Raw genomic sequence first — 26,883 nt, 5'->3', positions numbered from 1 at the left:
TCATAACCTAAAGTTTGCTTATGCCCTTTCACCCTGCCTCTTGCTCCTCTCTTGCCTCTATCCCCAGACAACAACTCATTTATTGCCCGTCATATAGATTAACAGATATTTTCTAAATATTACATAAATTGAATCATATATTATGTAATCTGTCTTATATCAGCATGAGTAGTTTGAGAGTTATTCATGCTATTGTGAGCATAATTAATAGTACACTTCTTTATATCACTAAGTAATACTCCATTATATGTGTACACCACAATTTGTTTATCCATTTATTTGTTGGTGGAGCTTTGGATTGTGTCCAGTTTTTAACTATTAGACATTAAGCTATTATGAATATTCATGCACTAGGCTTTGTATAGTCACTTGCTTGCATTTCTCTTGGGCAGATACCTAGGAATGGAATGGTTGTGTCATGTGGTGGGTATACAATGAACTATATAAGAAACTGACAGGTTTTAAATTTTATGTTCCAATTAGCAGTGTATTAAAGTGGTAGTGGATCTTTATCAACACTGACTGTGGTTAGTATTTTTAATTCTAAAGATTATATTGATGTGTGCTGGTGTCTCCCTATGGCTTTAATTTGCATTTCCCTAATGATTAATGATGATAGACGTTTTGTCATTTGTTTATACAAAACAAAAATGAAAAACATTGTGTTTACCTTTGATAAGCTTTTAAGTGTTTTATTGGTCCCAGGTCAGATTCTTGGCTGATTTGTTAGCTTTACATATCTTATCCTTGATGATAGTTTAAATTCTCATCTTACAGTTGTGCATGGTGTGAAATTTATATTATGTATATGTCATTCAGTCTTTGCTTGAGCAATTTTGACACTGGGAAAATTAAACTTTAAAAATCAGACCATTTTAGAGACCTAACTGTAGGAATGTTTCTGTGTTTTCTCTAAAACTCAAACTTTCTCCTTGATTTCACTTTTTGATTCTACTTCTGTCTTTGAAAGCAGCATAATAATAAACATTCGTCATGACACTTTGAAACCTTTGAAGCCACCATTAATTTTTCCACTTCATGTTTTTCTTTAAAAGGTTTAAAAGTTCAATTTACTTTGAGTTATTTCTCTAGCCATCTGCTCTTGAATTATTGACAATACATTGCCCCTCATGTACTGTGATATCCAGAAGTGAAATCAAAAGTCTAGAACTAATATGAATTTATGAAATGTGATAGGACTAATATATTTCTAGATCTTGGCCCTACATTTACATTAGCTTACTTTAAAATTTAGTTATGTAAAAGTAAAAATAAATGTCTTTAAGATTCAATTAATTTTTAAAGAAGCTGAATCCATCTTATGGCATAGAATATTTCTGATCAACTAAGATATATTAATTATTATTTACTACAATCTGTACATCCATTATATTTGAAACTATACTTCTATAATTAATTATTTTTAGCTCAAATGCATTATTTTACATTTATCATTCTAAAACGTATTTTATATTTGGGGACTGTAACTCTATATAAGTCTATCAAAATGCAAGTCACTTTGAATCTTTTTTTTCCCCAGCCAATATTTGAGCCAAACTTTGCCTTTAGTTCTGCAACATTTCCTATATTTTCCAAATTATTATTCATAATATGACATAACAGTTATAAAGTATACATTGTGAAGTTTGTTATGCATTTTTTCAATAACTATAGGTTTGACAAGAGATCTATTAATTAACATTTTAAGTATAGTTATAAAACCAGTTATAAAATCTACATGTAACATTTTCCAGTCCACATTTTTATATTTAGGCTATAAGTAAATCATGAAATATTTTTCTAAATACATTCATAAAATGTATATAAGGATATGTAATTTTACAAAATTATCTTTAAAAAAGGAAGCACAATTTACTTTAAAAATGCCTTGGTTTTTTATATTTACTTATATCTTTTTAAAACGCTCACATAATCAATATAAAATTTATGCCCACTGGTTTTTTAAGACCAAATGTAGATAATTTTGTTGTTATTACTGATTCCTGCAAAGAAGCTTTCTAATTCAACCATTTGATAACATAATATTTTCTACAGATTTTAATTAAATGCATTCAATATAGCATGCTTAGTAATATACTTCTTCTCCCCTATCTGATTGTGCTTTCCTAAAATGGAAGAATATTTATCTTGATTCATAGTCCTAAGGTAGTAACTGGTAGATAGTAAAAATTTGATAAATATTTGTAAATATTTTTGTAAAATGAATATTCTAGAACCTTCTTGTGATCACAAAACATTTGTCTATAACTCACATTTTGTCACTTCTAGAAAATTAAGAAATTATTACTCAATATATAATTGTCTGACATTTTCCTTTTTCTATAATTTTTTATGTTTATCAGCTGGATTTCAAAATCATTTTTGCTAATTGTTTAAAATCAAGGCATATAATACAAGTAGAATCAACAAATTGAAAATATTTCATTGGACTTTTTGTAACAAAGCGGCCATTAGAGATTTAATATAAATTCTCAAGATTATTCAAGTTTTAAAAAGACTTGTATTGATCATAATTCTTAGTTAATGACTTGCTAGCTCTATCAATCCCATAAGGCTTTGCATAATTTTATTTTGTTTTACTTTGTACACTGTCCTCTTTATCTCCAATAATCAATTTAATTTCTTCACCACGCCTCTTTTTGTATATTAGATGCTAGTCTTTTTATTTTTCTGAACACCTTTGATGATAATTCTCTTTTTATAATATTGGTTCTATCTTTTTACAGTCAGTAAGTCATTGTTTTTGCTGTAGAAGAAAAGTCCTCTGAATGTACAGGAGGTCTTCTTTCTTTGTGTGGTCTCTTTATATTAATTTCAACTGTTCTGAATAGGGTGCTTTCATTTCCTTGCTCTTTTTGCCTTTAACAAAGTGGAAAAATGTATAAGCATTAATAGAATTTGGGAGTGAGCCTTGTGCATTATGGGTTTATTATTTCTTACACAACTTGTAAACCTTTATTTTAAGATATTAAAACAGCAGAAAGACAACTGTGCACATAGGAAGCACAATTGACCACTGTCACCTTGTATTGGTGGGGCTGGGTTCCTCACTATTCTTTCACCTTAAGCCTACCTAAGTATGTCTATGTGCTTTCCCCCCTAAAAAATAAATTTTATGTGAGTAAAAATATTTTTTATTCTTCTCTCTGTTCTGCATGATTATTCAATCATTTATACTATCTGTGATTATATATTACAAAAAATATGTTCTGCATACTTTTTGTATGAGGGCATTTAAAAAATATATATCAACATCTCTCTAATCCCTTAATAAATATCCTTGGGTAATAGAAGTGTTCAGTGCTAAAGGGGCAACATAATTGTGTAATTAGTTGAAAATAGTATTTGTAAGTATAATATGCTTTAGACTCAAGTACAGTTTTTTTAAAAAGCATCTTAATCAAACTAGAAAATACCAGCTATTATTTTTATAACAGTTTCAAATTAGTGAATTGTAGATAAATAATAATTACATTTTTCTCAAAGAAAAACAAAATCCTAAAAGATAAAATGTTTGGTATTGCTTTGCATAAAATATATCCCAGACTGTTTTAAAAGGTTCATCTTAATTGCAGTGCTTCATCCCACAGTGTAGGCAAATATTTGTTTTGTGTTAATTAAGAAGTCATTTAAACATCTGCTTTTATTTTATGGACTGTCTTTAAAGTGTAAAATGTGTTTTTCTCATGAGAGCACTTTATGTTCCCAAGTGGCAATTTTAAAATAAAGTGTCTCTGTTTCAGATATAAAGTCTAATGCACAAAGGTTTTGCCATCTGTTCTATGTAGTTGTACTTGTGAGCTAGTTGTTTGATTAGGAACAACAAATGCATAGAAAATGTGTCTTCACTCTAAAGAAAACTATAACTAATGTACTGTCTGCTTTTGTGTTTCCTTTTATAAAATGTCATTTTAAATTACATTCAAGATTAGTTTGATCTCTTAAAGCAGAAAGATCATCATAAAATTTAATGTTATATAATTCAGAATAAAAGAGAAAAGCTCAATTCAGTTTTTTTTAATTAATTTATTGGGGTGACATTGGTTAGTAATATTGCATAGGTTTCAAGTGTACAGCTCAATAATACATCATCTATATATTGCATTGTGTGTTCAAAGCATAACGAGTCCCTTGTTTCAATACAGGATGGATAAATAAATAAGTAAATCATGCTGCTGACCATGTTTGTCCAATGAAAAATTATGAACTCAAAAAATAATATAAGCAAATCTCTTGTTAGAAATGGCCTCTAAGAATATAGAGAATTATTATTTAATCTAAAATTTGATAGAGTGTCCACCATTGCCTTTAAACGTCTCAATGATTCACCAGTTTAGATATTTAGACAGAAGTTAATTTAAAAACAAAAACAAAAAACAGGAACATACAGACTCAATATTTTTGTTGTTGTTAGTTAGTCACTAATTGTGAGGGGAAATGCTTAACTCGAACTCTTTGCTGCTATCAAGACTAGAATATTTACTCCTATGAAGAATATTCTGGAATTTGTACTTATTCCAGAATCTTTCAGTATGCTGTTTACTCGGTATTACTCTAAAAATGTGAGTTTTCCCAGAATTCTCTGTATCTTTTCTGAGAAGCCACTCATGTTTCAGACATGGGTACTAGAAACATACAAAGTGACATAAATGATTTCTACACCCAAAGCCATTGAAAATAAATCAAGCAACCTTTCATTCATGAGAGTTTTGTTTTAGGGCAGAATAGAGTACTGATCTGCCTGAAATCTCAGAAAGCCAGAGATTATCTTCAAAGTAGTATTCATGTTTAGGAATCTTTGAACCTGGGATGATTTTTGTATTAAACCTGATGCTGTTATCTAGTTGCTCCCAGAATTTTTGATTATGTCAAACCTTGATCTGTTTTAACCATTTCGCTAGAGCTGCTGTAAGTCCTGACAACACTAAGGAGTCTGACACTCACGTCAGTACTTCCTGTGCTTATCGTGTGCTAGACCTAAAACAGGAATTTTAAGTAACTATAAGGTGATATGAGATCATTTTTGCTAACCTGTATTTCACAATACTAATTGAAACAATGGCGATATTAAATTGTATATAAATGGCAGGTATGTGAAATGTATAAATAGTGAATTCTAGGACATAGTCTGGTTTTTATAATCAATAGCATTTTTACTGAGATAATGGATAATTTTTGAATGGGGTTTTAACTTCCATGTCCATGTCACATGTTTGAACAGCTATAGGACAAGGTTAGAGCAGTAGTTTTATGAAGATTCATCAAAGAAGTATATCTTTTATTTTACCAAGCTTATTATAGATTTCAACAACTACTTTAAAAATTTAAACATCATGTTTGTTATTTGAAAGGCGTGATTCTCGAGATAATCACACTATTATTACCTTATTACAATATGCTTTTTGTTAATGAAGATAGAGATGGAAATACAAGATCAAATGGGAAAGAAAGTGCAAAGCTTTGGGACTGCATACATGTATCAAAAAGAGAAAGGGAGATTTTAAGACACATGACACTCACTGAACACGGTAAGAGAACTCGTCTCGTCTGAGTCACATCACAGTTCTCGCACCCTTACACACGACAGTCAGAGACAAACCCTGTATCATATTTTCCCCTAGTATAAGGTTGGTTATGCTACCACCTGTTTTGCCCATTTCACACAGTTTTCATAAAAGAAAAAATGTAAATGTATATCCAGGCATACATGTGTATGTATGCTCTTTATAAAGTTTCATACAAATATGCCATAGTTAATTAATATGATAATAGCATAGCCAAAATTTACTAAACAAAGTGAACTGGGCATAGTAATATATATATATATATATATGATTCCATGTCCATATACACATAAGTAATAACATTATAAAATGAGAGCATTTCTCTCCCCAAATAATAACATTTGTTAGAAGAGGATGGGGTATTATATATCTCTAATTAATCTTACATGTTGAATGATCTCACAGTTTGTCAGTGACCCCTAATATGTCAGAAAGGGATCCTATGGAAGAAACTCCATCAATGGTTTTATTATGAGATTCTAGGATGTATGCTTGAAGGTTCAGTCACAACCAAGTATCAGTCAGTTTGGTCCCTGGCAGCACATATTAAAATAACAAATCCATGTGCAAAGGGATTTACTAAATTCCCATGCAGTTAAGTTTCAAGGAGAAATATATTCCTAGTCCTGTGGGCAGCACTATCATCATAAAATGCTCCTATTCAGAGCCTTTGAATAAACTATTAGGTATTCTGTAAATGCGAGGGCCATGGCAAAATGAGCGTTTAGTTTCATCCTTCCGACTTTGTTTCTGAGGTGTTTGAAGGCCCTTCCTGACTTCTGGAACAGTCCTCACGTAGTCAGATTACTTCAAGCATTACTTATTAGGGGACCTCATAATGAAAAATACACTCTTTCTTAAATTATTAATTTTTTTCTGAGTACTTTTATCTTATTTCTGTTCCCTGCCGTTAAAATAAGTATCACTTTTCTAGTTCACTCTATTCTTATTTCTATGGTTTTAGGGTATGTTTTTTGTTGTTTGTTTTTTATTTTGTTTTGATTTGTTTTTTTGCTTAATTTAAGATTGTAACTATATACTTTTATAAACTAATCATTAAAAATACATGTGGTTGTTCTCATCAGAACAATCATCGTTGCTTTGTAGTATTTGAAAACAACTTCATGAAAATATTTTTCAAATGAATGGAAAGCAGGTTAATAAATGAGTAAACAGAAACTCAAATCATGTGAATCATAAAAACCATTATCTAAAAATAATCTTGACAAATTTTCTTTATACTCATTCAAAAACTAAAAGACAAAACACTCATGTACATTTTAACATCATATAATTGAAATATAATAGAGTTTAGTGTATTCATTTTAATTTAATACGCTAATTTCACTAATGAACATTAAAAGATACTGAATGCCATATAGCAGGGGTCCACCATATACTCTCTATCATAACTACTCAATTGTGATGCTGTAACTTGAGATAATCTTTAGACAATATATAAATAAATGGATGTAGTTATATTCTAATAAAGCTGTATTTTTAAGAAACGGATGGTGGTCCAGATTTGGGCAATGAATCATGGTTTACTAACTCTTATTATATATTATGTTTATCTTTAACTTATACAAATGCATACATATATGCATGTATATTATAAAGGTCTTGACTAGCATCTGAAATGTGGATGCTGAGATCAAAAAGATCTTGAAATCAGCAATGCTTATTGACTATTATTTAATCTGAATGGGCAAATCAATATCTCATGGCATTCATATGATGATCAGAATTTTTATTGGAAAAAAATTATCTACAAAATTAGTTTTTTCTTAAATGATTGTTATTCACATTAACTAACTAATTTATATGTTAGAACATTTTAGAATTCAGTGTATATGTATTTATAGCTACTCCCCTGCACACACACACACACACACACACACACACACACACACAAATGTATTCCAAAATTTAACCGAAAATTCTAGCCCTTATGGATAGTTGAGTTTATAATTCAATATTCAACCTACCAACAAATATATATTAACTGCCTAATGATAAATGTCCTCTGCCCATTTTTGTTCAACTATGCAATCTTTTGTAAAATTCCAAAGATGACATTCCAACTCCATAACCAATTTATCCATATACCCAAGAACACTTTAGATAATGGTCTCATTGGTGATTTTTGTAAACACTTTTATTCAGGTATAATTTCCATAACACTAAATCTACCCATGGTAAAGGTACAATTCAGAGATTTTTAGACATTTATAGTACTTTGCAATCACCACCACGATCCAATTTCTAAACATTTCCATCTTCCCCCAAAGTTCTTACATTCCTATTTGCAATCTATCCCTACTCTCACTCTCAGGCCTAAGAAATTGCTTTTTTGCTGTCTGCATCTATGATTTTGTCTATTCTGGGCTTTTCATATAAAATGGAACCATACAATATGGAGTCTTTTGGCCGTGATTCTCTTGATCAGCACAACATATTTGAGGTTGTCTATGTTTCAGCATGTTTCATCAATGCATATATTTATTTTGCTGAATATTACTGCATTGTATAGATATCCCATATTTGGTTTGCCCATTCACTAACTGATGAATTTAAGGTTGCTGCCAATTTTAAGCTATTATGAATAATGTTTCTATGAACACTTAGGTACAAGTTTCTGTGTTAACATACATTTTCATTGCTTTGGGATATGTACCTAATAGTGAAATTACTCGTTCATATGGTACAGGTATGTTTAATTTTTAAAGAGATTTCCAAAATGTCTCCCAAACTGACTATACCATTTTACATGTAAGATGTATGTATCTATTTACATTTATGTTGCCTTATTTCACTGACTAGGACCTTCATTTCAATGTTGAATAGAAGCGGCAATAACAGACATATTGCCTTACCCCAGTCTTTGAACAAAAGCATTTGGTCTTTCTTCCTTAAGTATCGGTTTTTCACAGATGTCATTTATCAGGTTGAAAAAGCTCCCTTTTATTTCCAGTTTATTAACAGTTTTTATGGATGTTGAATTTTGTCAAATGCTTCCTTTGTGTCTGTTTTCATGAGACTGGGAGTTTTTTGCTTTATCCTATTAACATGATGTATTACCTTAATTGAATTTCAGACATTAAAACAACCTTGAATGGCCGGCATAAATCCCTCTTGGTAATGCTGTATAATTTTTTTTTTCCTTTTTAATTCTTTGTTATTGACCAAAATGGACTTAACATTTCTCTCAGCTTGAACAAACATTTTTTAAAACTTAAATTTATTGGGATGACAAAGGTTAGTAAAATTACATCGGTTTCAAGTATACAATTCACCATCTATCTATCACATTGTGTGCTCATTGCCCAGAGTCAGTTCTCCTTCTATCACTATATATTTGACCCCATTTACCCTCTTTTACCATTCTCCATCCCCCCTTACCCTCTGGTAACCACTAAACTATTGTCTATATCTATGAGTTTTTGCTTCTTTGTTTGTTTGTTTTGTTCCTTTGTTGCTTTCAGTTTTATATCCCCCATATGAGTGAAGTCATATGATTCTCAATTTTTTCTGACTTATTTCACTTAGCATGATGATCTCAAGATCCATCCATGTTGTTGCAAGTGGCAGTATTTCATCTTTACTTATGGTAGAGTAATATTCCATTGTGTATATGTGCTACATCTTCTTTATCCAATCTTCTATTGAAGGACACTTTGGTGGAAGGCAGTGTGGAGGTTCCTCAAAAAATTAAGAATAGAATTACCATATAACCCAGCAATCTCTCTCCTGGGTATATACCACCCAAAAAATCTGAAAACATTTATCCATAAAGATATGTGTGCTCCGATGTTCATTGCAGCTTTATTTAAGGTGGCCAAAACAGGGAAACAACCAGTGTCCTTTGGTAGATGAATGGATAAAGAAGATGTGGTCTATATACACAATGGGATACTATTCTGTCATAAGAAAAGATGAAACAGTGCCATGCGCATGTAAATTCTTTCAATGATCCTATGAGACATAAATCTGTTTTAAAAGTCTCTTTTTACAACCCAGGTCTCTCTTTTTCAAGAACCAAAGAATTATCCCTTTGAAATGAAATCATTAAGGAAGGTAGTACCCCTATATCCCAGTCACTGTGAAGACTAAGAGCCTAACTTAGGTGGACATCTTGCTCCAAGTTATAAAACTAACTGCTGTCATGAAGATTGTAGGTTTTTTGTGCTTGTTAATTAGCCTTACCCAAAGGAAAAGTAAACTTGCACATATCATTTTTTCTATATGTCTCATGTTGGTACTGTCCCTCCTTTTCTGACTTCTTTTGTGCTAAATAAATACTTTTGTCAGCCATTTTAATTCCTCTGTCAATCTTTCAACTATGTTTTTGTACTTATTTTCTCAGTGATTGTGCTACAGATTATATGCAACAAATTTATTCCAATCTATTTTAGATTACTACTACCTTAATTTTAGTACAATATAGAAAGTGCTTGAATACAGCTTTGTTTTCCTCCTCCCTCCTTTTTGGTATTATTGTCACATAGCTTTATCATATAAACCCCAAAATACAATGCTATTATTATTTTTGTACTTTTGTGGATTGAACTTATATCTCATGTGATTTCATTTGTAGCTGAAAAACTTAATTTTTTCAGTAATGTAAGTCAGCTAGCAAAGCATTCTCTCAAGCTTTGTCCTTCTGAGACTGTCTTTTGTTTTCACCTTTATTTTTAAAATACAATTTTTTCTAGATACAGAATTTTTGGTTAACAGTGTTTACACCATGCACCCATGCATACACACACACTCTGAATTTGTCTTCTCTCTGCCCTCTGGTCTTCATCATTATTACGAGCCTCTCAGCTTTTACTTGTTCCCCACTAAATGATGTGTCGTTTTTCATTTTTCAAGATTTTTTTCCCCCCATGGTGTTCAACAGTTTGGCCGTGATGTGTCTAGGTGTGGATTATTTTGTGTTTATCCTATTTAGATCTGTGAATTAATGGTATTTTTATTACATTTGGGAAGTTTAGCCATTTTTTTAAAAAATATTTTATCCATTGTTCTCTTCTGTTTCTCAGACTCCCGTTATTTTGTATATTGGAATGGTGTGTTGTCTCATGGGTCTCTAAGTATTTGTTTATTTTCTTTAATCTCCAGTTATTTTTCTCTCTCTTCAGAATGCATATTTTCTATTGATCTATCTTTAAATTCAGTGAATTTTTTTTCTCCTGCTATCTCAAATCTGTTATTGAAACTGACCCTTTAGTGATTTTTTTCACATCTATTATTGTATGTTTAATCTATACAATTTCCTGGGCTTTTGTTTGTTTGCAGCTTCAGTCTCTTTGCCTGCAAAATACCCTGCTACATTTATAACTCTCAAAATCTTTCAAGTCCTGTCTGTCAAGACACAACCAAGCGCCTACACTAAATTAGATATGATTTTTCACTTTTATTTTTAGTCTCCTACCAAACATTTGGCTACTTTGGTTGTAGTATGTTTCCACAAACTATGTAAAATCCCGGAAGGCAGGAAATGTATTTCCTGAGTTTTGTGTTCTTTGTGTCATCTAGTTTTGCACATATTAGTTTCTTAGCAAAAATGTTAATTTTGAATCAAGTTAAAATAATTGTATTATGGTTATTACCTAAAGTTTTGCTAATATCACCACTAGCCACAGAGTCCTAACCTTTTAACAATATTAAACATTGGGTAGTGCTGAACCTGGCAAAGAACTTTATCTGTAAGTTGATCACCAATCATTGCATACTTTAGGGTGCTTTTTCTGAGGTTACATAATTTCCTTGGGGACATATAGTAGACAACCCAGGAGCAAACTCAAGTCTGTGTGAGTTATCACCCACTGGGGTTCTATAGAATACAACCTGACCAATATGCATACAGAGGAATCTTGATCTTAAACAATTATATAGTACTGATTCATTTACCTGGAAGTCCAGAGCTACAGCAAATTCAAGCTTGGTAATTTTCAGTTGTGTCTCCAACTGTTTGCTCCGCCTCTTTTCCATACATTGTTCTCAGCTTCTGGCTAGCATCTCTCATCATGGCATATGTCTATAACTGTTTTGAGAGTCACCAATAAATACCATGATGTCCTGAGATAGTGAAAATAAAGAAAACTTTCTATTTCTTGTGATGGCTTACTAATAAACTGCTTTTTAAAGGAGATTCATTTCACAGAAAACCTAGCAAAGCTACACCTTTCTAAATTGGTATTGATTGTGTTATATGACCATCTCTGTGGCTAGGGAAGTGCCATTAGCTTGTTGGTTTAAGTGGAGTTCTTGAACTTGTTGCTTATATCAGTATTTACATTTACCCTTAAACCAGTTAAAACTAAGTTTGGAGCTGGAGTTTGGAAGTAGAGGAAGAACTAAGTTTGGAGCTGGAGGTTGAATGAAGAATAGATTGCAATAGAAACCTAAATTAGATTGTTTTAGAGAAAGTGTGGATTGGTTAAGCAACCAACTATATGAATTATATCTGGGTATTTAAAAGATAAAAAAAAACTCACCCTTCATATGATCATAATTATTATTACCAGTCTAAAGAGTGTCATATATCTTGAGCTTACTATTCCAAGCATTTTTATCAAGCACCCTCCTTCCTTTTCTATTCCTGGCTAAAGTTAAGAATAACCTGGTTTATATCCTATATTGAAATTGTTTCCATATCATTTGCCTTGTATAATCAAATGCAAATATTTTGAGGTAAAAAGTAAATGAATATTGTAACTAATTATATTTCATTAAGGTCTAACTGTTCAAGTTATCTTTTATTTTATACTTGTTAGTATTTCATTAGCTCTTTGATTAGGTTTTTCCTCCTGTATACCTTTAATTAGCTCTTTCCTCCTCCATTCTTGACAAATAGAATGTCAACTTAGTAGAGGCAGATACTCATGCACTCGAAAATTTAATGAACTAACCAAGAACACAGAGTGAGACTGACAAAAATTTAGTGTCCATATCAGCAGTGTTGAAATTACTGTACCAATATCGAGCATAATATGCTTGATTTGGAATGTGGGGGTCATATTAAAGACTGATTGCTCAGCAATGAATCTGGCCTAAGGGTAAGTAATATTAACAAGTCATTAAGATGGCTAATCTTATGAAACTGACCATGCAACAGTGTGTTAAGAATTTTTTTTAATGTAAAGGAAAAGTCATTATTGAGATATAATATAATGAAAAACAGAATAAATAGATATTCCTCACTTGATGATCAAAAGAAGAAAGGTCACATGCAATTATTTAGGCCAATTTCACATTACTTCTTTCGAGTGTAATCTTAATGGTCAAATATACTAATAAGATCATTCATTTGAAAGTACTTTTATGAATTTGAAGTACAGATTGCTTTCAATACAAAAGGTATTTAATTATACTGTGGACTAATTCTAAGTTAACCCTGAAGAGGTGAACTCATCTTCTGAAAACAGTGTTAGGAAATTCTTAAGTTTTGGTCATCTGACCTGAGAGATTAAAAATAATTCATCTGGTGATTTTTTTTTTTATAATTACCTTTTAAATAAATATCTTGGAAGAATAACAAATATTCTTTTTTTTTATTTTGTAACTATATAGAATTTATGGAACCTTATTTGAAACATTACCACCTGAGCCTCTGAATGAGAGAGGTTGAAACTACTTTTCATTTCTTAGAGGTTAATTCTATTCCCTTAGGAGAGTTGACTATAACGGGGACATCCAAGAGATGCTCAAACCCAGCTACATACAGATAGTTGTGTAGTTTATGTCAAGCCTAGATTCTCCTTTATGTTCTAAGATAAAGCTGTAGCTGTCTTTCCCATCTCCTCATTAGGTGTGCTTCCCAACTTCAGATGAAATGTCAGGATAATGAAACCAAGTAAGAAGGAAATTTTCTGGTCCAATAAAGTAAAATGTAAAAATTATCATCAGGTCAATATAGGTCATACTTGAGAATCATGTATTGAATACACTAAAAAAAAAAAAAATGCTAGAGAGGAGTTCTATTATCAAAGCAATATTTGTTTTCTTTGACTTAAGTGCTTTTATGGCCCTACTATTTAGCAGCCTCTTTAAAGCTAATATATTTTTTCAATTATGAAAGTTAATTAGGAATATTGAAGAACTCATGTAAAAAATGGTGGCTGATATAAATATTCAATTTATAAAATAGGGAATCTATGAAGCTAACATGCATAACAAGATATACTTAAATTTATTATGGTAGTAATCTGAGAAATACACATCACAACCACAATGAGCTTTCACTTTATATCTATTTTGTTAGAAAACTTAGAAATCTAGATATTGCCTTGTGTTGACAATGATATTAGTGTATAGAAACTCTGACACCATGCTAAATAGATTTTAGACTAATGTAGCCATTCTAAATAGTATTCTGGAAATAGTCATTTAATATACACTAACTTATGGTTAGGGTGAAGCATAATATGTAGAGTGAAAGACTTTGCCATTTATGCTAATTCTGAGACAATGAACATAAGCTGTCTGTCCTAAGCAAACAGAAATTATATGTCACCTTATTTATGATTCAGTAAATTTGTTCTTAGATATGTATTCCAAATAATTTAACTCAAAAATCTATATATTTAGACCTATGGAATTATCATGGAAAAGTGATAAGTAAATAGCTTATATTAATACTGAAATTCTAACCAGTATGATAATGTGATAACCTAACTTTTTCTTAGTACTTATATGGTTTTTATTGGGTTTAATATTTTAAAATATTAATTAGTAATTATTATTTCACCATTTATGTATTTTTTATTTTTCCTATGATATATTAGTGTTTATTTTTTATTTGCATTGTGTTTTCCTATTATGTGATGAGTTTGCCCCTTTTACTTTTGTTATAATGTTGGACCCTTCCTAATAATTCTTCTAAGTAAAACTTTTAAATTTGATCAAATTATTTTAAAATCCCATTGATAGCTTTATGAGATTACACTATGCTTAAAAGATATCTGTAAAGATCTAACAGATTTAGTCAGTTTACCATAAGAAATATAATCCATTTATTTAAGTCTTTTATCATCATGCTTCTCAGTAATGATTTGTTTATTTATTTTGTATGATTGCAATATATACCTTATCAATCTTAAGTCCTCAGAAATATATGGTTTTGTTGCTACTGTGATTTTTTTCTATAATATAACTTCAATTGAAGGGTTTATTCATCATCTCAAAAAAAATAAGTAAGGATTGAAAGTATGTCATTGCAAAACGTCCAACTAGTTCTGCAGCTCATTTTTACCAAGAACATGGGAGTGAAGTCTTGAGAGAGACTCCAATGTTGAGATTCCAAAGGGAAACTCAAATATAACTGGACTCTTAAGTTCTTGCCCACTTAAATTAAGAAAAAAAATCACTGGTTAAAATGTGTTTTATATAAAAACCCAAAACACTACTCCGAGGAGAATGTATGTATCTATACGTTCATTACGGCATTGTTTACAATGGGCAACATGTGGAGGCAGCATGGGTGTCCATTAATAGACGAATGGATAGAGAGGAGGTGGTACATATGCACAATGGAATATTACTCCGCCATAAAAAAGAATGAAATCTTGTCATCGGCAACAACATGGAGGGTCATAGAGGGTATTGTGCTGAGTGGAGTAAGTCAGACAGAGAAAGACAAATGTCATATGATTTCACTTATATGTGTAATCTAAAGAACACAATAAACAAACAAAAAAGAAGCAGACTCATACAGAAAACATTTTGGTGGTTGCCAGATGCGAGGGGCATTGGGGGTGTTGGGTGAAAAAGGAAAAGAGATTAAGAAGTACAAATTGGTGGTTACAAAATAGTCATGGGGATGTAAAGTATAGCATAAGGAATATAGTCAACATTAGTGTAATAACTATGCATGGTATCAGTTAGATACTAGATTTATCTGGGTGAACACCTTGTACGTTATATAAATGTCAATCATTGTTGTACACCTGAAACTAATATAATATTGTATGTCACCTGTAATTAAAAAATAAAAACTTTAAAATTGTAGTTGAATCTCAGTAAGAATATTTAAACAAAAGAGCCATTTATTTAAAAACACACCTAACATGATGCTATTATATTAGGTTTTAAAATGTGGGGAAATATTGCTTATTCTTTAGATATATACATATTTATAATAAAAGTATAAATAAACATATGGAATGGTAAATCTTAACATCAAGATACTTTCTGCCCCACCTCCCATGTTACTAAAAGAGAATGTAGAAAATGGGCAGAAGAAACGAATACACACTTAGAAGATTTACGAATGGCCACTAACACATGAAAAATGTACTCAACATCCTTAGTCAACACGGAATGTAAATTAAAGCCATAGCTAGATACTGTTTCACATCCATCCAAATAGACGTAGATTGACAATACCAAAAGTTAGTGATGGTGTGCAGGAATGGAAATTCTCACATATTGTTGGTTGGAATGTTAAATGGTGACAGCAATTTTGGAAAACTCTTTGGCAGTTTCTATTGTCTTAAGAACTCTCCTATTCATTAATTCAGCAATTCCAATTCTAGGGGTATATCTAAGATAACTGAGGGCATATATACACACAAAGACTTCAAGGAACATGCATAGCAATTTTATTCAATGGGAAACAGTGAAAACAACCCAGACTTCCATCCGTAGAATAGTTGAAGTGTGGTATATTAATACAACAGATTTCTCTTCAGCAATAACAAGGAAAGTACTACTGATATACAAAAATAATAATAATAATAATAATAATAATAAATTGATGTCAAAAACATATTGAATGAAAGAAGTCAGACACAAAAGACTGCATACCACATCCAATTCATATGAAGTTCAAGAACAAACAAAATTAATATATGGTAATTGAAATCAGAACAGCAGTAGATTTCTGACAAGGCATTGAAATTAGGGCAGATTGGTGAGTTGTATGAAAGAATTTTTCATGTGATAAAAATGTTGTATAACTTACACTTTGTACCTAGGCATTTTACTCCATGTAAATTATAACTTATCAATAAATAAAATAATAATAATATTGTGGTACCAGCTTAATATAAGGGCTGGTAGCATTGACAGAAAATTTTGTAGCTTCCTTTATCCTCAGAACCTGGGGATGACCCAGTTCTTTAGAGTTCTGGCATGTGGATTGTTGAAGCATTTTTGCCCTCTCCTTGGATGTATCTAAGAGCAAGACACATTTTGCTCACAGAAGCAGAGCAAAAGCTAGCCTAATGAATCTTGAAATGTGTCTGTCATATGACGAAAAAGAATGTGTGTGCCTGATCTGTGAAATACAGAAATGTTTTGTGTCATGATTTATGGCAGTACTGCATAAAGCTCTAAAATCTTAGGGTTTTATATTTATACAACATTAAGCTCCACAATACCTGCCTTCTAGCTCGACAGGGCCGATTATTCTTTATCATAATTCATTTTCCGTTGCCAGCGTGTAACTCTGTTATCAATCACACATGATTTATCTGCTTCTTGATTTGAATCACTGTGGTATACCTGGTCCAGGTGACACAATATAGATTTGAGAATGGAAATGCATCACTCTCTGTAAAATAGATTATAAAGGAAAAAAGAAAAATGAAATTGTTCTGGAGAAAACAGAAGTGAATTTAGAGAAGGAAAAGTAATTTAATTTTTCTAAGGAGACTGCTGATTGTGTAAATCAGAAGAAAAATTAAATATTTAGACAATTGCTATTTTAAATTATGCATCTACCTTCAAAACCACTGTGGAGACAAAATGGCTTTTCGATACATTCGAGAGCCCTTTCCTCATGTGATCACCCAGTTACTATATGGTCTGCAATAAACATGCTGTTGTATTAACATGATCGACTCAAAGGAGTTTAAGAAGGGAGCACATCTATTTAGCCCCCACTCTTTGGCAGACACATGGTCTATGATAGGAAAACAGAGTCAAAAGCAGGAGCTAGTTTCTAAAAATAGCCTCTTTGGGGAGTTTAGGGAGAGAGACAATTTAACAAAGGTCAGGTCATATATGAAAAACGGAACTCTGATCACAACCCTGTAGCTACCATTTGGAAAGCCAAACTACAACCTCTGCAGCAATTGGCCCCAAATAGTCAGGACTTACTTGGTCAGTGACTACCAGCTTTCCACATTTTTATCCCTTCATCCTTTCTTCCAACGCAGGATCAACCAGAGAAAGCAAATTACGGTTCAGAAACTAGTCACACAGGGTGCTGGATTTCTAGTTAGCTCCCATCCATCTTACCCGAGCCAGCATCCTCCAATCAGAACACAGCAGAAGTGTTCTGTTCCATTTTTCTTTTTCTTTTTTTTTTTCCACTGTAAAGCTTTCCCACTCTCCTGTCTGCCTTTGATTCTCTGCCAAATACAAGTGATGACGACTGATTTCCTTGCTATAGCAACCTCAATACATAGCTTGTGCACATTCTCACTTAGATGGCTTTTGTTTATTTTTACAAAGGAAAATATAAAACCATAGATGTCTCCCTGCCTTCTTTTCTCCTTTGAAGGAGCAAGTAGGAACTGATAACTCAGTGAAGATTATTGAAAATAGAGAGTGAGAAATTTAGGAGGAGATTTAGGAAATTGCAAGAGTAAAAAGAGTAGAGATTACTAAAAAGGAAAGGGAGACTGTGAATTCCCACCGAAAAGTTAAGTAAACTGAAAGAGGAGAAAATCCATTGGATTTAACACTTCACAGGCCATTGTTGACCATGGAAAAGCAATTTCAAGTTCAGCATAAGGGTGGAAAGGCAGAATGCAAACTAAATATAATATAATGGAGATGTGTAAGCATTAACTGTAGAAATGTTTATAGAACCACAGTTAGAGCTTTTGAAAGAAAGAGGTCTTTGAATGTTTTAGGATAGTGGACCACAAAGTGAGGTATGGTCATTCCACAGGTAAGAGATAAAGATACTGGACTGGAGTAGATTTAGAGGAAGGAAAGAAAAGACAGAGGGACAGAGAGACAAGAAATACGAAAATTTGTCCAGAGCTCAAATTCAGATAATGCTTACTGGTGGAAGGGAGTAATACAGAGACCTAACCAAACAAGGGAAAAGAAAAATAGATGTTTCCATCAGCAAAGGACTTGGTGAGATTCTAATCTCATTATGCAGTTTAACAGATGAGATAAGAGGAGCTCAGATATTCTTAGATGAAACAAGCAGTCAAAGAGGTCAGAGGACACCCAGGATAAATGGGGTCACATAATCCTAAGTAACAGAATTTATATATTTATGCCATCTTTCAAAAGAACTTGTTGTCTATGTATGACTGTCATTTATGGTACATTCATACCTGATCTATAAACATTCTGCTGACACATGCCAATGGCAATGTCCTTTACATTATATATATATATACCTATTACCCGTCTAAACCCTAAATTGCTTGACAGTTTCAGAATTATTTTATATAAAACTTGCTCATTACTGAACTGAGTAATTAATTGCTTTTTGAAATGAGCCCAAGTGTACTTAAAGAAATAAGAAAATGTCTTTAAACAATGAGGCTTTGAAGTTAGATGAGATTTCAATTTTTAAATCCCTACTCTGCCATTTACTGTCAGTGTCATTTTAGGTAATTATTTAACAACTCAATCTCAGTTTCTTCATCTGGAAAATGAGGCTAGAAATGTTACCTCGTAGGGATAAAAACAGGCAAGGTAAGTAAAGTTCTCAATGTTAAAATCAGGCTCAGGGCTGATGGTAAAAATGAAAAAAATGCTTTTATATTTGGATAAAATATATTACTACTGTTCATTTGAATATTGCTTAGCAGCTTTAATATATGAATACATAGATCATGCATACACATATCATGCTTACCCATATCATACATACATACATCTCCACAAGTATGTGAGACAATCAAGGCAGGAGGCATTATCATCATTTTATACAAAAGGACATTGAAGGTACAAGGATATTGAGCAATTTGTCCAGGGTCTGATACTTAATACCACCAGTACTCAAACCCAGGACTTCTGATTTCCTGGGTTCTTGGAAGCCTTGAATTCATGGATATGCTTATAAGTCTCCTTCTTCTGAGAAATTAAGGCATTCTTTTAGTGGTTCTAATAATTTTTTATGAATTTTCTGAGAGTTAGCCAGAATTAAGACCAAGAAACTCTGGTTGGGGCTATTCACACCTGAAACCAGTATAATACATTCCTGTATGCTAAAGCTTAGAAAGCTCCTTAAAGATTATTTTGCACATGATGAAAAACATCTTTTCCAATTTGCAGTAGGAGAGCTCCCAAGGCCAGGTCCCCTAGCCAGTAATCCCATCACTGCAAAATGTCTACATTATTTGTCAAATATAATGTAGAAAATGGGTCCTGCTAAAATAACTTGTCAGGGAAATAACCAGCAAGAAATTGAGAAATAGAGTTAAATGGAAAAATGTTATTTGTGTTTGCAATTTTACATATTTATTATCCTTATAAATGTATGCCATCTTTTAAAAGAACTTGTTGTCTATTTATGACTGTCATTTATGGTATATTCATACCTGATCTATAAACATTCTGCTGACACATGCCAATGGCAATGTCCTTTACATTATAATTCCATTTACTTTTCATAAAAATAAGACAAATGTGTAGTGATACTAAACAAATCCATATATAAAATATTTTATAACATTATATATCTTGCCCATTATCTCGTTGAATTTCGAATTTGTACAGAGCAATTATGATTACTTTCTACAGTTTATAAATAAAATATATATGAAACATATAAAGAATATATAATATTTTATTGATAAGCATAAAAAGTAATAGCTATGGCAGAATTTTTATACTCTGAGTGCTATTGGCACATTTAAAACATAATTTATGTTTTCAAATATAAAAATTATAAGGCTTAAGCTTATATATTCTTAAGCTTGCTAACTTGCTAAGTTAGACATTTGCAACTACAGCAAGTTGTGTGAGGACGCACCTATCATGTTCATGGACTATGGACACCATTTACTTGTGCTTGAGGGATACGATAAAATACTTTCCAAAAATATAAAAATAAGGGGAAAGGAAGCTTCTGCTCTAAGGCTGAAACATAGTGGAATACAGAAAAGGTATGCAAGGTCACTAAAAAGAGACAAAATTTAGATAAGTAGAAATTGGCTCTAATTTGATGAATTAGATTAACATATGTAAAGAAAGAATGAGTCATCCACCAGACTCCTTGGCTTGCTTAGAAAACAAAAGGAAAATTCATTGAGGTAACCATGGGCTGCATCCAGGCGCTATTTAGACGACAGAGAGCTAGCTGTGGTCCAAGCATTTAAACTGTGCTGTCCCCAGAAAAGGCATATGCTGCTGTAGACATAATGTATCCTTTGTTATCTTAGCCTGAGATGATACACATCAAATTACAAAACTCACTCCAGAGTTTATAAATCCAAAATGGAAAAACAGCCTTTTGCCGTTTAACTCTCTTGTTGAATGCTTACAAGAAGAGTCTTGCTCGTACTATCCACTATGGTAGACATTAGACCTATGTGGGTATTGACTACTTGAATGTGGCTAGTACCAGTTGAGATGGGCAGGAAGTGTAAAATACACACTGAATTTCCAAGACATAGCATAAAAACTACATAAATATCTCACTAACTTTTCTAATGATTGCATGTTCAAATTAAAATATTTTGTACATGTTGGGTTAAATAAAATATAGTATTAAAATTAATTTCATGTTTCTTCTTTTTTTTTAATATGGCATTTAGAAAATTTAAAATTACATACAAGGCTCCCATTTGTGGATTGTTTTCTATTTACGTTGGGCATCACTGGTCCATAACAAACAGAGAACACTAATGTCCATCCCCTACCTTATCTGTATTTTTTTTTATTGTACACTAGTTAAGTAGCATTCTTTATTGTAGATGATTTTGCAGGCAGATCTGACTATAAAGAGAACGGCTGACCATTTGGGATTACATGCTTGCTTCCTTCACAAGCTATACTTCTCATTAACCATTTCAAAAGCAACATTTTTATTTTATACATCAGTTTCACAAACTTGTTTCACTTGAATCTGCCATTAAGAGCAGCATCGACTCTTAGCATGCTCAGGAACCAGATCTGAGTGTACAGTGCTGAGACCCAGGTCTTCAACCTGATACACTGAGTACAATTATGCCATATCATAGCCTTTGGAAAATAGTCAGCTGGCCAGTGTTTCCAATCAAAAATCACATCTTCTGTTTTGTGTATGTTTCTTTAACCACTGTTACCATTTTCTAGAATGAGATAATGCTATTTTATAATTAGCTGTATATTTAGTATTTATATTTCATAAAATGCATACATAAATATAGTTCAAATGTCATTTTTCTGTGCCCCACATACATTTGCTGCTGCCCAGAGGTCAGCAGCTCTTTCTAATCTTTTAAATCTTTTAAATGATTGCGTTGGTATTTGCCTCTGTTTCTCTAAATAACATTCCTATGTTGCTAGTTCTTTACTTTTCAGTTTTAGTCATTATCTGTGAAACTTGAGATTTTGCTTCCTTTCATAGATTTTACCCCTCAAACCATACGCAGAGACATATGCACACTCATCCCACAAACCTGTTTCCCATTCTGCCACCCTTCAAAAACAGTTGTATTGTAATACGGTTAGATTATTATTCACAAAGTGAAAGCTAGTTAATGTATATATTCAACCTACCATCTTTAAGGGGAATCTAAATGATATCATTGAAGGGAAAATAAATATCAGAATGTGAAGTTAGGGGTGATATTGCTGAGGACCAACCAGGATTAAGAGCCCACTGGGGAAAAGGCAACAATGCAGAAGAATCTCATGTCTAGTATTTCCCACCGTGCTCCTCTTTCTCACCTTCCCATTATTCACCCCAGGACCTTGCTAATAGAGACTCCAGGTTGGAATTGTCTACCCAAATTTCAGAAAGTAGCCATGTCAGTGAAGGATTCATGGGGCAAGCAGAAGCTGAAGGCTGCTATGCCTTTCACTGAACATAGAAGAGTTAGATGAGATGGGCAGGGAGGACAGCTCTCTAGACAGCAGATGACCATATCGACATTGATGATAAATTGGATGAGATGTAACAGCAAGCTGGCCCTTCCTTGTATCCCTTCAAAGATAGCAAGGGCTTAGACAAGTGAAGAGTGAAGGCAAAAGGCTTCTCTGGTAGGGGTATCAGATATCGGCAAATGCATGGAAGCAGCAAGGCACGGGACCTGTCAGAGAGTGATGAGTTTCTGAGGCTGAGAAAGATAAGAAATTTCATATAGGGGAGTCAAAGGCGATGAAAGTGTAGAAATAAAATCAAACAATCTAAGGCGAGAGAAAGGTCTGAGACAGAATCAAATTCAAATTCCTGTTCAATATGGATATCCTTTCTCACTCTTTCATGGCTTTAATATTCGGAACTGGTTTGTTTTGATTGGCTTGAAGACTTCCAGTGAGGGGGGAAAAGATAAAATAAAACAAAAAACACTAGCAAGAACCATGTTTTGTTTTTGTCTTTTAAAGTACAGTTTTTCTTTCTTATACTAAATTATTTAGGTCCAGATAGTAGAGTATTAAACATAATATTAGGGTATATGAATTGGTTTCTTTAAGAACTGGAGTCACTACAAACATGAAACAACATAATTTTTTTTTTTTTTTTTTAATTTGAGATTATAGTCCATAGATTGCATATAAACTAACTTGGATGTAACAATGGAGGAGATTCTGGGGAAACCAGTCTACAAAACACTTTGGTCGTCTTGGCATAAAATGTTGAAGGTCATGCCTTAAGAAAGAAGCAGAAAAAATGAAGATAATAAGTAGGAACTAGAAGTGTACATACAAGAGGATATACAAGAAACTGAGTATCACCCACACTTTGTCCATTGCAGCCAAACACACATGAAGCCCAACTAAATCTGACTGTAGTTTGAGAAAATTAGGGAAATTTTATTAGTGAATGTTTAAGTTCTGCATATTTCATCAGCATTTAATTCTAACCAAATGCTGTTCAATTTATTTTATTATTATTATTATTCTTAGTTTCCTTATGGGTCCATGACAAGGGAAATAGCATGTCATAAGCATTTATTCAATGCTTGGTAACTTTATTGAAAGAAAAGTAGAGGAGAAGGAAGGAAGGGAAGGAGGGAGAGAAAGAGCGAGAAAAAGAAAGAAAGAAAGGAATAAAGAAAGAAAAATACAAGATTGAAGAGAGCTAGATGATTGGACTAACAAAAAATTGAGTTTGTGATTAAAATAATAAATGAATGTATAAAGAAAAAAGTAGGTTGGCCTCAATTTCACAACAACCAATAACGTACTTATCAGGGCCTATTTTGATCACATGGCCTTAAAAAAGTAAGAAGTTGTTCTTCTTTACAAAGAAGTTGAGGACAATTTTAATAGTCTTCTAGGCCTCCATTTTTTCAACTGAATGCAGGCACACATCATTTGCATTATGTAAAAGGCTTGTAGAGAAATATATCCTCTGCAGGCCTATCTCTTTTTTAGAATGGTGACAATGTTTTGTTGCAGCCATTAGTTTTATGGTTGTTAGTACTTAGAGAGTTTGCTATGAATGGGAATATTTGTCAAACACAGACTGTGAGTGTGTTAAGTGGAGACTTGGGAATCCTTGACATAAGCACTCATCTGGAACACTGGAGGAAATCTGCTTTGACAACCAAAATGAATGCAATTGTTTTATAGGCAATTGTTGAATTCCATTGTCAAGTGGTCTTCCATTTTATTATTATAGAAAAAGGATATGTGTTAGAGCAGTCATCTATAAACGTTTTCTTTTTTGTTGGTTACGTGGGGTTGTTTCAGATAAAGTAATAATAGGTGGACATTTGTTGATGTGAATGTGTTTGTTTCCTCCCTGCTTTGGGCTCAAGTTCATTAAGTGAATGGAATGGATGTCTGGGATGGGATAGCGAGTTGGTAAAATCTTAGTAATATCATAGTCCCAATTAACTTGTCTTGAGAGATGCATGTTTGAATTCAGTTATGGAGAGATAATATATTACACAATACATAGCACATAGCTCTGCTCTTTCCTTCTTTCTAGGGGCAAAACTCAGAATTAGTTCTTGGACGAGTATAGCTTTCTCATAATCTAATGATTTAGCAATATAGGTTTATGCACAATTCCAAAACCAGCTGAGCACAGTTCTGGAGTAAGCCAAATTGAGAATTTAGAATTGTTTAAACAAATCTCATCTTGCCCAAATCATTAGGTAAATACCTTGCCAAAGTCAAGGTGACTTTCTCAGTTCTCTTTCTCCTTCATATCTCTGTAGTTCTTAGGATGTTAGACCTACTCTTATTTATCCCTTAATTTCATGGAACATATATATGTTTGCCATGATACTTCATTACAGTTTTTCTCTTCTAGGTTTATGCGTACCTCATTCTTTGGTTCTTTTTCAGTTCCACTTTTTCCCCTAGTCCTTAAACTTTAGAGAACCATAAGGATCTGTTTTTATTACCAGCAATTTTTCCTGTGAGAGGTAATGCACTGATGTACTTAGCTACTATATATATATATCCCCAAAATAACTCTGTATTTTGACATTTCACTTTCTGGATATAAATGCAAGCTCAGCTTGGCCAATAATGTGTTTAATCACTCTTTCCTTATCTTGCTGGTCCACCCATGCTATTAACTGGACACACTTCAGAGAAATGTAGAACAGGTGAACCAGCTTGGGTCTTGAGAATTGCTGCCCAAAGCTTAGTTTTCTGCTATACTTACTGAACTCAGGAATTGTGCTTCCTGATCTCGGCGAGTAAAGCCTATCCAGCCTACTTAAATATTTCTGCCATAGCTCCTCTTCAAAAGCAATTATTGTAACTGTATATGCTGCAATTAGTTTGGATTCTTCTTGCTGAGTTTTGTGTATTCTGTGACGGAGCAGCAACGACATTTTATGATCTACAATAACGGTGCCCTGTGCTTGTTATTTGGAACCAGATGTTAAGCACCTCTCTGGATGGTTTTAACTACAATGATTAAGCCTAACATCAAAGTGCCCCCTGTGGAAACACTGAGAAGTGTCTTTTTCCTATCAAGCTGTACCTGCTAAGATGAAATCTGTGCTAGAAGATTTTCACACAATTCTCATATAATTCCATCTTGATCTTTTATTTCAGTTGCATGTTTTCTCAAACTTTTTCATCAAAATTCCCCCCACCCCCACAAAAAATAACATAGGAGATTGAACGTGTGCCTTTAGGGGCCCAAAAGCAGAGACTGAATCAGCACAACACAAACAAGTGTTTTTGAAGTCACCCATTATATCTTAAACCTTCTTGGGAAACATACACTCTGTTGCATAATGTATCTATTTTCTGAAAATGAATACGATGTTTTCAATTATTCAATATTGAGTGAAATTGATTATATAGATAGATTTGTTGTGTGTATGCTGGCACGGTGCCGTATGCTCTTAGTGGTATGAACACACAGCTGGGAAGCCCAGGTTGAGGACATCCCCTTGAGAAAGACAGCATCAATAAAATCATTGCAAGTAGTTCTCAGGAAAAAAAAAAAATTCTCCTAAATTTTTCAGCTTGAATTTTTATTGACTAGAACTTAAAATTCGCTTAAAGTTTGTGTTGCTTTTTATGTAGAATTTATATGCAATAAAATACGCAGATCTTAAGCATACATTCACTGAGTTTTGACAAATACATACATATGCTTATTCAAGCCCAATCCCAAGGCCAGCCCCCTGAGACAACTATTGCTTTTATTTTGTCTGGCATAAATTATTTTGCCTATTGCAGATTTTCTTATAAATAGAATCATATTATTTAGGGTAAAACTTCTTAAATGTAGAGCAATGTGTTTGAGATTCTCCCATGATGCTGTGTAGACAGTGATTTGTCACTTCATTGCTGAATAGTATTCTATTTTTTACTACAGCCAGTATATTTATGAAATTCTTCTATGGATGGACATCTGAACTGTTTTCTATTTTGGATATTAAAATAAAGTTTCTATGAACATTATTGTACAATATGCTTAGGGCACATGTTGTCATTTTTGGGGGGATAAACACCTGGGTGTAGAATTTCTGGATGAGACAATTGGTGTATGTATATTTTCATATGAATTTCCAGAACATTTTTGCAAAGAGTTGTATCATTTTTGTATTCTGACACAAAGCACAAGAGTGAGAGATCTGCTGGTCTTCATGCTCACCAACATGTGGTGTTGTAAATCTTTTTCATTTCAGTCATTTTGTTGAGTGTACTATATCATTGTCATTATGGTTTTAATTTGTATTTACCTGAT

The sequence above is a fragment of the Rhinolophus sinicus genome, linkage group LG05 (genome assembly GCF_036562045.2).
Source record: "Rhinolophus sinicus isolate RSC01 linkage group LG05, ASM3656204v1, whole genome shotgun sequence".
Taxonomy (NCBI): Eukaryota; Metazoa; Chordata; class Mammalia; order Chiroptera; family Rhinolophidae; genus Rhinolophus; species Rhinolophus sinicus.
The sequence above is the reverse complement of the archived record's forward strand: the minus strand, read 5'-3'. Positions refer to the sequence as shown.